Source organism: Suncus etruscus, chromosome 8 (assembly GCF_024139225.1).
Source record: "Suncus etruscus isolate mSunEtr1 chromosome 8, mSunEtr1.pri.cur, whole genome shotgun sequence".
NCBI classification, from domain to species: Eukaryota; Metazoa; Chordata; class Mammalia; order Eulipotyphla; family Soricidae; genus Suncus; species Suncus etruscus.
Genome location: NC_064855.1, coordinates 27,822,213 through 27,834,339, shown reverse-complemented (window position 1 = coordinate 27,834,339; position 12,127 = coordinate 27,822,213). Strand labels below are relative to the sequence as shown.

Here is a 12,127-nt window from a genome sequence, read left to right as displayed (position 1 = left end):
CAGGGGACCATATGGGATGCAGGGATTTGAACCACTGTCCCTCTGCATGAAAGGCAAAGGCCTTACTTTCATGCTATCTCTCCGGCCCCCAAGGATCACTTCTGATGGAGATTTTGGACGTCCTGGAGATTGAGCTGGGTTGACTGTGTGCAAGGCAAGCACCTGAATGAATATATTATCTCTCTGATGCGAAGGTTGATCTTTGAAGTTCAGCTTAGAAGACACTGAAGCTGCCATGTTGGTGTCTTTGCTCATCTAGGGTTGAAGAATAAACGGTCCATCCAGGACAGCTGCATCTCTGCAGCTACTTCAGGCTTGTTCCACTGGGCCTGATGTGGAATTTCTGCCACTTAATATTTTGTGCACTGGGGCAGAACAGACAAATTGTCAGATGATGAAGTTGACTGAGTGGTCAGATGGCTGCTGCCAGGGAGGGAAGATGAGCAGAAAGGAGGAAAGAGAGGAGGAAATTGGTAGTGAATGAGGAGCTTGCCAGGCAGAACTGCAAGGACCCCCCCCCCCCCCCATTTTCCCAGGGCACAAAAGTATGGGCAAAAAAGAAAATGGACCAGTGAGCCCGAGAGCAGAGTGACTTCCAAATGTGAGTACATGGGCCAGAGTGACAGTACAGCACTGGCCAACCCTGATTTGATACTATACACTCCACATGGTCCCTGAGCCTGCCAGGAATGATTCCTGAGTGCAGAGTCAGGAATTAGTCCTGAGCAAGCTATGTGTGGCCCCCAAAACAAAACAAAACAAAACAAGAATACTAGTTTGTTGGTTTTGTTTTGTTTAAAAAGAACATGCTTTTTTCCTTTTCTTTTCTCCTTTCTTTCCTTTTTTCCTCCTTTCTTTCCTTCCTTCCTTCCTTCCTTCCTTCCTTCCTTCCTTCCTTTCTTTCTTTCTTTCTTTCTTTCTTTCTTTCTTTCTTTCTTTCTTTCTTTCTTTCTTTCTTTCTTTCTTTCTTTCTTTCTTTCTTTCTTTCTTTCTTTCTTTCTTTCTTTCTTTCTTTCTTTCTTTCTTTCTTTCTTTCTTTCTTTCTTTCTTTCTTTCTTTCTTTCTTTCTTCTTTCTTTCTTTCTTTCTTTCTTCTTTTCTTTCTTTCTCTCTTTCCCCCTCCCTTTGGAAATATATAGCCTCAAAACTAAACTAATTGGACTCTAACATCTCTACCACACTTGGGTAAACTCATGCACCTCGAATAAATATGCACTAAAATAGAGCTATTTTCAACCACCTCGTACATAATCAAACAGGCACCATTAAAAAAAAACTGAAATCTAAAAAGGGCTTCTACCGTGACTGGCACACGCTGGGCAGCTCGGTTGCTCTGTGTGCGGAATCGACATCAAGAGATTTCGGAAGCATAATTTTTGAGCCCCTGGGCAGCTGGTGATCATTGGTCCAGGCGCCCTAAAAAAACCCAAAAAAACAAAAAAACAAAAAAATAAAACCCCCGAAATCTAGAACCCCAGCTCACCTTAAGCAAACAATGGGGGAAACTAAGGAAGGCACCATCTGGGAATATGGAGAGAAATCCTAATAGATCCCCAAGTCCTTAAAAAGGTACAAATTTCATATATGAGGACCTAAAATTAGCATTTAATATCCTAGCAATGGAATTCAAAGAATCACTAACTAAAGAAATTAAGAAATCCATAGACAAACAATTTATCTAATCAAAGAACTCTATCAGAAAATGAGAGTCCATACGAATGAAACTGAGGGAACTGAAAAACATGCTAGCAAGCCACAATAGCAGAATTACTCACATTGAGAATTTCATGGATGGACTTGAGAGCAAAATACAAGCCAGCAACAACAAAGAGTCAACAAAGAAATGAGGATAAAAACATTGGAAGCAAATGTAAGGTACTTAATAAACAAGAAAGAGAAAAGAAATAATCTATGAATTATAGGAATACAAGAAGGGGAGGAAAATGGAAAAGGGAAAGAACAAGTAGTGAGGAAAATAATAAAAGACAATTTTCCCACCCTCTGGAAAGAGGCAAAAATTGTTCCAAATAAAATAGACCCTAATAGATCAATACCAAGACACATAATAATCCAACTGGCAAAAAACAGAGAGAGAAATTAACTCTTTAAAACACTAAGGGAGAAAAAACCTTCAAGTACAAAGAAAGAAACATAAGAATCAAATCAAATCTCCCATTCAAAAATATTCAGGCAAGAAGATAGTGGAATGACATATTAAACTACTGAATGAAAGAAACTTCCAACCTAGAGTCCACTACCCAGCAAAAATCTTATTTAATGGGAAGGAGGACTAAAAACATTCTCAGACAAAGAAGAACTTGCAACGTTTGTGCTAACCAAACCAACTCTAAATGATCTTCTCAGAGATCAACTTTACAACCCAAACACCCAATTGTAACAAAAACAATCCTACACAATATAACAGCACAACAACCCTCTCTGTCAATAATTTCCCTACATGTCAATGGGCTAAATTCCCCCATGAAAAGACAGAGTAGAGGGTTGGATCAGAAAACAAAAATTGGATATCTTCTGCCTTCAGGAAATACACTTAAAACACTTAAAAGATAAGGATAGACAAAGGCTTAGAATAAAAGGATAAACATCAATTATTCAAGTCACTGGAAAACAAATAAAAGACAGGACAGCCATACTTATATCAGACCAAATCACATTCAGCCTCAAGAAAGTACTCAGAGACAAAGAAGGTGGTCACTACTTACTGATTAGGGGACCAAATAGTACTGATTCCGATCAACATTTATGCACCAAATTTAGAGCCAGCAAAATATGTAAAGCATTTTCTCACAAACCCAGAGAAACACATGGATGGAAATGTGATAGTAGTAGACCATGACTTAGATATAAAACTAGCCTGCATAAAGTCACAAATATAAGAATTATAACAAGCACCCTATCAGATCACCATGCAATGGAGATCAAGATTGACTGTAAAAAGAATATCTGGAGAAAACCCAACGCCTGGAGGTTAAACAACATGCTGCTCAATAATAGCTGGATCAAAGAGGAAATCAAGAAAGAAATGAAAAGATTTCTTGAGACGAATGACAATGAGGAAACAAACTGCCAAAATCTATGGGACACAGCAAAAGCAGTAATTAAGGGGAAATTCATAGCTATATTGGCCTACATCAAGAAAGAGGAAAATGATAAATCAACAGCTTAAAGGGATACCTTAAGGATCTGAAAAAAACAGCAGTAAAAAAATACAAACACACATAAAAGAAAAGAATTAATAAAAACCAGAGCAGAAATAAACAACATAGAAACAGAAAAATTACAAAGAATTAATGAGACCAGGAGCTGTTTTTTTTTTTAATAAACAAGTCAGACAAACCACTGGCAAGACTCTCTCTCTCTCTCTCTCTCTCTCTCCTCTCTCTCTCTCCTCTCTCTCTGTCTCTCTCTCTCTCTCACACACACATACACAGAAAAGGGAAACACCCAAATAAATAGGATCACAAATGAAAGGGGAGAGATTACAACAGAACCCCAAGAAATCCAAGACCCCATGAGGGCTTATTACGAACAACTGTACTCAGTCAAGTTAGAGAAGCCAGAAGATGTCTATTCCTGGAAAAATATCGTCTCCTGAGTCTTAATAAGGAGGAAATAGAAAGCCTAAACAGGCCAATCACAGCTTAGGAAATTGAAATAGTAATTAAAAAACTCCCCAAGAATAAAAGTTTAGGACCAGATGGTTTTACAGGTGAATTCTATCAAACATTCAGAGAAGAATTACTACCACCAACCCTCAGATTCTTCCAAAAACACTGAAAAAACAGGAATCCTCCCTAACCCCTTTTGTAGGAGGCTAATATCACACTTGTTCCCAAAGCTGGCAAAGATACCACCAAGAAAGAAAACTACAGACCAATCTCACTTATGAACATGATGCAAAAACCCTCACCAAAATCTTAGCAAACAGAATCCAACAAAACATAGAAAAGATTATACAGATGACCAAGTGGGTTTTATCTTAGAAACGGTTCAACAAACAAAAACCAATCAACATTATACACCGCATCAACAAAAAGGGACAAAAACCACATGATCATATCAACCGACACAGAAAAGGCATTCAACAAAATCCAATACCAATTCATGATGAAAACACTCAGAAAAATAGGGTTGGAAGAAATCTTCCTCAAGATAATTACTGCTATCTATAAAAAGTCCACAACTAGCATTATCCTTAACTGTGAAAAACTGAAAGCATTTCCCTAAGGTCAGGTACTAGCCAAGGCTGTCCACTCTCTCCACTCTTTTTTTTTTTTTTTTTTTTTGGTTTTTGGGTCACACCCAGCAGTGCTCAGGGGTTTTTCCTGGCTCCGTGCTCAGAAATCGCTCTTGGCAGGCACGAGGGGCCATATGGGACGCTGGGATTCGAACCAATGACCTTCTGCATGAAAGGTAAGCGCCTTACCTCCATGCTATCCCTCTGGCTCTCTCCACTCTTATTAACATGGTTTAGAAACCCTGCAATAGCAATCAGATAAGAGAAGGGAATCAAAGGAATACAATTAGGGAAAGAGGAAGTCAAACTATCTCTATTTGCAGACAATATGATGATGTACACAGAAAACCCTAAAGAATCTACAGAAAAGCTTCTAGAAACAATAAACCAATACAGCAAAGTGGCTGGCTACAAAGTCAATACACAAGTGACAGTAGCATTCCTTTATTAAAATAATGAAGCAGAGGAGAAAGAGATAAAGGAGTCCATCCCATTCAAAATAGTATCTAAAAATATCAAGTACCTATGAATCAATGCAACAAGAGAAACAAAAGACCTATACTATGAAAACTTCAAAACTCTTCAGAAAGAAATTGAAGAGAACCTAAGGAATTGGAAGAACATCCCTTGCTCATGGGTAGGAAGAATCAACATCATCAAAATGACCATCTTATCTAAACTACTATATAGATTCAATGCAATCCCTATCTAAATTCAGACATCATTTTTTTTAACATAATTTTTATTTTGATCATAGTGGCTTACATATTGTTGACAATAATATTTTAGGTACATATTTACATAAAATCAGGGGGGATTCCTATCACCGGTTTGTCTTCCCTACTCCTCCGTTTTTGTCCTACCTTCCATATCCTCTTCCCTCATCCCCAGGGCTGCTAGAATATGTGGTCCCCTCTGTACCTATCCTATTACTTTGTAGTCTTACACCTGTTTGGTCCTGATGCCTCCTTTATTTCCCCCTCTAATTGGGGGGCAGGACTAGCTAGTTCAAGTTATGTGGTTTTGTTTGAAGAGGAGAAAATTAATAAACTGGGGTAAAAGTCTAATACGCCGGGAATAAGCAGAATTCTTCTAGAGGCTCTCGCCATCGGTTTGAGGGATGAAGGAGAAAAAGAAGGTGAAACAGTCCACCCCTACGAAATGAAGTGTCAAATATCTATTAAGAGTTCCAACAATAACGCTAAGCACCACAAAAACAGAACCAAACAAACAAACAAACAAACAGAAAATGCCATGGTCTTGAGATAGGCATCATGGCAGAGTCCATGAAGAGGGAAAAGAAGGGGCCAGAGGGATCGCATGGAGGCAAGGCGTCTGCCTTTCATGCAGGAGGTCATCGGCTCGAATCTCTGCGCCCCACATGGTCCCTCGTGCCCGCCAGGAGCAATCTCTGAGCCCGGAGCCAGGCATAGTCCCTGAACACTGCCGGGTGCCACCCAGAAATCTGAAAAGAAAAAAAAAAAAGAGGAGAAAAAAAATAAGTGGGGGGCAATAACTTCAATAACCACACTAAAATAAAAAAATTGACCAAAAATAGATAGGTAAATAAAAATAATAATAGTAGTACATGAAGATAAAAAGTAATATATGAAAAATAATGTTTTTTTTTTCCCTCCTGCCCAGGCACAGTAAATATTGGGGTCATTCGAAAAGGGATTCACATGGCCTAAGAGATATGGGGTTTCTCCGCCCTTGGAGTATATTGTCATGGATCAACTATAGACTCTGTTCATGATCCTTTATTCTCCCGGTGGTGCATTTGTGGTGTTTGGGAGGCTTCTGCTCCATCCTGGGTGATATAGTGAGACCTCTGTATCTAGAGATCTCAGTATCTGCATAGTTACAGGGGTGGGACTTATGATGAAGTCAGTCTTTGTGGTTGTAGAAGTTCTGTTCCCTCAGTGTCACTCCAGTCCATCTTCTGTGGTTGGTGGTCTTGGTCTTGGCACTAACCCTGGGATGGCACCTAGGATAATGCCTTTCCTTGCGTTTCCAGAAGCCCCATTCCATTACAGTTGTCTCTGCCAGACCTTTGGAACTGGGGATCATGGTTGTTGTGCAGGTTGTAGCTCAAACCCTAGGCTAGGGCTTTTTTATTGGTCCCAAGATATATACAGTCTGGTCATGGTTCTAGCAGCCCATCCTCTGTAAATCGCGTTTTTGGCTTCTGGACCTACCAGCGGGTGACATATCTTCTGATTTTGTCTTATCGGTGGCTGGTAGGGCAGGATAACCTGCTCTTAAATCAAGTTGTTCCCCTTTTCCTCGGTGTCAGGATATCGTATTAGAACTGGCACTCATCGGTGTTCCAGCAGTAATAAGGTTGTTCCGGATGGGGTTTGTTACCTGCAGCTGTTGTGAAGGACTGTGCCATTTCTGTGACTGGGATCCAGGGTTCAAGGCTGGATGGATGGGATCTAATCTCCTGAGGTCTAAGTTGATTCCACATGACGTATTTTCAAGGTAGGAGTTATCCCTGTATTGTAAACAACTATGAGTTTCTATCTCTAGTAGATAAAAGCTCTTTTTTATGTGAAAGTTTTCCCCCTTTTTTAGTGTGCCTTTGCAGAGAGAAATGGTGCTACGTTATGTTGTTGGTGCATTTGGGGGTGGACAGAGAGGAAGACAAAAACAGGTCACATACCCAAAAAAGATAAAAAAAAAATAGGATTAAAAATGTATGTGCTCACATGTGTATATGTGGACAAGAAAGTTAAAAAATGAATTAACAGAGTATTTAAAGGACCAAAGAGGTGCAAAAGACTACCTTACATTTGGGGAAAGGCAGGTAAAGAGGAGGTGTAATACAGGTCTTATGTTTATGTTGGGAGTATAGGTTTTCCCGTTGTCTTTTGGGTTTTTCTTGTAGTGTGTGGGTTCCCAGGCACCTTTCCATCACACCCCCTGACCTTCCTCAGATTGGTGAAAGATTTGCGGCAGGGAGGTCTTGGGAAGAGTTCTTATATTGGGGCTACTTTTGGAACTAAGTCCGGTTTCAAGTAACAGTCCTCCTTAGGGGGAGATGGTAGGGAGGGCCGCGCAGCATGGGTCCGCAGAGGAGTTAGTTGCCTTTTCTTGCAGGAGACGAAGTGTGGGTTTGACTGGGTGTCTCTTCGTTTGGGTACTGGGTACTGGTTCATTGGGGGTAGGAGGTCAATCTTGATGCCTAATAGATTAAGGACTGAGGGTGAAGAGTGTTAATACAGTGGGAAGTATGGATGGGAATGAGAGATGAGGGGGTAGTTGGATTTCCAAAGGGGGGGAAAGGGGAAGGTATATGGTAGGGGTAGGAAGGGAGAAAAGAGAAAATACATTAGAAAGGAAGGGAAAAGAGGAAAGAAAAAAAAGTAGAGTGGAGAAGAAATGATAAAAAAAAGAAAGTAGTGAGAAGAGAGGAGAGAATAGCAAGGGAATGTTAGTTTGCTTGAGTGTGTTCGATGAGTATAGTCTGTAGTTTAAGTCCGTATGTCACGGGTACTGCTTCGGTGGTCTGACTGGCCACGTGCTTTGATTCCTAAAAGAAGGTATAACCTTGAAATAAAGTATATGTTAAAGAGTTTTCTTGGGACCATCTCGTAGTGCCAGCTAGGTATGGTATCTCGTGTGGTATCCCGAGCTGCCATCTTGGTTTATCCACCCTTTGTATCCAAGGATGCCTGTGGACAGAAAAGCTGAGAGGTTATTTTAAATATAATAAGATAAGGCATTAAAACATGATGTTATGGGATGCTTCCATTGGAGTCAATGATTTCCAGTGGTATTCTTTACCTGTGATCCTGATTACGATCTCCAAGGGATTATTGTGGGCCTTTGTTGTAGAAGGCTGATTACATACCTGTTCTCCCTATGCTGTTATTTCTGGTGTTGTGTAGCATATGAAAAAGTTTCCATAAGATGATTCTTGGAATTGTATATAAAAGTGTTTCCTTAGGATTGTTCTGTGACTTTTGCCCCACCTAACCCTTCCAGGTGGGGCGCTGTGGAGTTGGCAACAAATAGCTTGAGGGACAGGAGTGAGGGGTCCTTCTGTGAAAAAGCTGCTGGCTGCAGAAGGATTCTCTGGCTCTCCTTGCCCGTTCTTGTCTGTGTGGATTATTATTTGCTGCGGATAAATATTACCAAGGTCTTCCCCCGAAAGGGGACAAGGGGATGGGAAGTAATTTCTCATTCTGGGGACTGTTCTTGGATTCACAAATACCCAGCAAAGTTAACAGCGAAGAAACCTTGCAGTGTTGCTGTTTTCTTTGTGGTATAATGCGGTCAAGAGTTTGCTTTGTTCCTTTTTTCATGTATCTTGGGCGCTGCACTCGAGTATATGTTGGCTATTACAGTGTTTAGAGTTTCTACCCTATTAAACCCTATTATTTGATTGTTGAGTGTTAGTTGTGTATAAGATGTATGATCTGGGTGCTTCAGAATAGTGCTATCATTCTGTGTTTATCTTTGGTCTTCTGACTTACTTCGTTTAACATAACATGTTCTAGATCCATCCATGTTGCTGCAAAGTCTGTGATTGTATCATTTCTGACTGCCATGTAATATTCCATTGTGTATAGACACCACATCTTAATGATCCATTCATCTGTTGTTGGACATCGAGGTTGGTTCCAAGACCTGGCTATTATACTGAGTGCTGCTATAAATAGTGGGGTGCACATGTATTTTGGAATGAATGTCCTTCCAAGTTGGGGGTATATACCTAGGAGAGCAATTGCTGGGTCAAATGGCAACTCAATTCTGAGTTCTTTGAGCACTCTCCAGACTGTTCTCCATAGGTGTTGGACTAGGGGGCATTCCCACCAGCAGTGGATGAGAGTTCCTTTCATACTGCATCCCCGCCAACAGAGATTGTCCCCATTATTTTTTATGTGAGCCATCCTTACTGGTGTAAGGTGGTATCTCATTGTTGTCTTGATTTGGATCTCTCTGATGATGAGAGAAGGTGAGCATGTTTTCATGTGTTTGTTGGCATCCTTCTGTCTTCCTCAGAGAAGTGTCTATTCATTTCCTCTCCCCATTTTTTATGGCTTTATTTGGTTTTGGGGGGCTCAGCTTTCTGAGTGCTTTGTATGTTCTAGATATCAGCCCTTTATCTGATATGTCGAGTGAAAAAATTTTTTCCCATTCTGTTAACTGTCTTCTTGCATTAAGTAAGGTTTCTTTCACCATGCAGAAGCTTTTTAGTTTGATATAGTCCCATTTGTTTATGTTTGATGCTAAAGTTCTTGCCATTGGTGCTCCATTCTCGAAGACCTTTTTGATATATAGGTCTTCAAGTGTTCTACTTATTTTATTCTCGATAAACTTTATAGATTTGGGTCTGATTTCAAGGTCTTTGATCCATTTTGAGTTGACTTTTGTATAAGGAGTGAGGTATGGGTCAATTTTCACTTTCGTACACGTGGTTTTCCAGTTGTACCAACACCATTTGTTGAAGAGGCTTTCTTTGTTCCATTTCAAGTTCCTGCCTCTTTTATTAAATATTAGTTGGCTGTATATCTGGGGGTTTATGTCTGGGAATTCTGTCCTGACCCATTGGTCTGAGGTCCTGTCTCTGTTCCAGTACCATGCTGTTTTGATTACTATGGCTTTATAGTATAGTTTCAAGTTAGGTAAGGAGATGCCACCTAGCTTCTTGTTTTTCAGTATTTGTTTGGTTATCCTGGGTCTTTTGTGGTTCCAGATAAATTTTGTGATGGATTGTTCTATTTCTTTAAAGAATGGTGTTTGAATTTGGATAGGGATTGTATTAAATCTATATAATAGTTTGGGTAGGATAGTCATTTTGACTATGTTAATTCTACCTATCCATGAGCATGGGACATTCTTCCATTTCTTTAGATCCTCTTCAATTTCTTTCTGAAGTGTTTTGAAGTTTCCCTGGTATAGGTCTTTCACTTCCCTTGTGAGGTTGATTCCTAGGTATCTGATATTTTTTGATACTATTTTAAATGGAATTGTATTTATAATCTCTCTCTCCTCGGCCTCGTTGTTTGTATATAGAAACACTACTGTCTTTTGTGTATTAACTTTGTATCCAGCCACCTTGCTGTATTGGTTGATTATTTCTAGGAGTTTTATTGTGGATTCTTTAGGGTTTTTGATGTATATCATCGTATCATCTGCAAATAGAGATAGTTTGTGTTCCTCTTTCCCAATTTGAATTCCTTTGATTTTCTTCTCTTGTCGGATTGCTATTGCTAGGACTTCTAAGGTTATATTGAATAAGAGTGGAGAGAGTGGACAGCCTTGCCTAGTTCCTGACCTTAGTGGGAATGCTTCTAGTTTCTCGCCATTAAGAATAATGTTGGCTGTTGGTTTTTCATAGATAGCTGTAACTATCTTGAGGAAGGATCCTTCTAACCCTATTTTGCTGAGTGTCTTTAACATGAAAGGGTGTTGGATTTTGTCAAATGCCTTCTCTGCATCGATTGATATGATCATGTGGTTTTTGTCTTTCTTGTTGTTGATGTGATGTATAATGTTGATTGATTTGCGTATGTTGAACCAACCTTGCATTCCTGTTATAAATCCCACTTGGTCATGATATATGATCTTTTTGATGAAGTGCTGGATTCGGTTTGCTAAGATTTTGTTGAGTATCTTTGCATCTATGTTCATTAGTGAGATTGGTCTGTAGTTTTCTTTTTTGGTGGTGTCTTTGCCATCTTTGGGAATGAGTGTGATATTGGCCTCATAAAAGGAATTGGGGAGGATTCCAGTTTTCTCTATGGTTTGGAAGAGCCTATGGAAAAGTGGTAGTAGGTCTTCTCGAAATGTTTGGTAGAATTCACCTGTAAATCCATCTGGGCCTGGACTTTTATTCTTGGGGAGTTTCTTTTTTTTTTTTTTTTTTGGTTTTTGGGCCACACCCGGTGACGCTCAGGGGTTACTCCTGGCTATATGCGCTCAGAAGTCGCTCCTGGCTTGGGGGACCATATGGGACGCCGGGGGATCGAACCGCGGTCCGTCTCCTAGGCTAGCGCAGGTAAGGCAGGCACCTTACCTCCAGCGCCACCGCCCGGCCCCTGGGGAGTTTCTTAATTACATCTTCAATTTTCTCTGAGGTGATTGGTCTATTTAGGCTTTCTATTTCTTCCTTCTCCAGTCTTGGAAGATGGTATTTTTCTAGGAATCTGTCGATTTCTGCTGGGTTCTCTAGCCTAGTTGAGTATAGTTGTTCATAGTATGATCTCATGATATGTTGTATTTCTTGGGGTTCTGTTGTAATCTCTCCCCTTTCATTTTTGATCCTACTGATTTGGGTGTTTTCCCTCTTTTTTTTTGTGGTGAGTTTTGCCAGTGGCTTGTCTATCTTGTTTATTTTTTGAAAAACCAACTCCTGGTCTCATTGATTTTTTGTATTGTTTTCTTAGTTTCTATGTTGTTTATTTCTGCTCTGGTTTTTATTATTTCTTGCCTTCTGGTCGTGGTTGGGTTTCTCTGCTGCTGCTGTTCCAATTCCTTGAGGTGATCGTTTAAACTGTTGATTTTATTGTTTTCCTGTTTCTTGACATAGGCCTGTATTGCTATGAGTTTCCCCCTAATTACTGCTTTTGCTGTGTCCCACAAATTTTGACAAGTTGTCTCCTCATTATCATTTGTCTCAAGGAATCTTTTTATTTTTTCCTTGAGTTGTTCTTTGATCCAGCTGTTGTTGAGCAGCATGTTGTTTAATCTCCAGGTATTAGTTTTTCTCCATTGTTTCTTCTTGACATCAATTTTGACCTCTGTTGCATAGTGATCTGAAAGGGTACTTCTAATGATCCTTACCTTTGTGGTCTTATATAGGTTGGCTTTGTATCCTAAGACATGGTCTATTCTGGACAAGGTTCCATGTGGGTTTGAG

The 12,127-nt window shown here is 39.9% G+C and overlaps 1 non-coding gene across 1 annotated transcript; it reads left to right on the top strand.

The window, feature by feature from the left end:
• Positions 1-1,284: 1,284 nt before the first annotated feature.
• Positions 1,285-1,418, top strand: LOC126016715 (U11 spliceosomal RNA). The gene has a single exon (XR_007498474.1). It is a non-coding gene; the product is annotated as a U11 spliceosomal RNA (small nuclear RNA).
• The last annotated feature ends 10,709 nt before the right edge of the window (positions 1,419-12,127 follow it).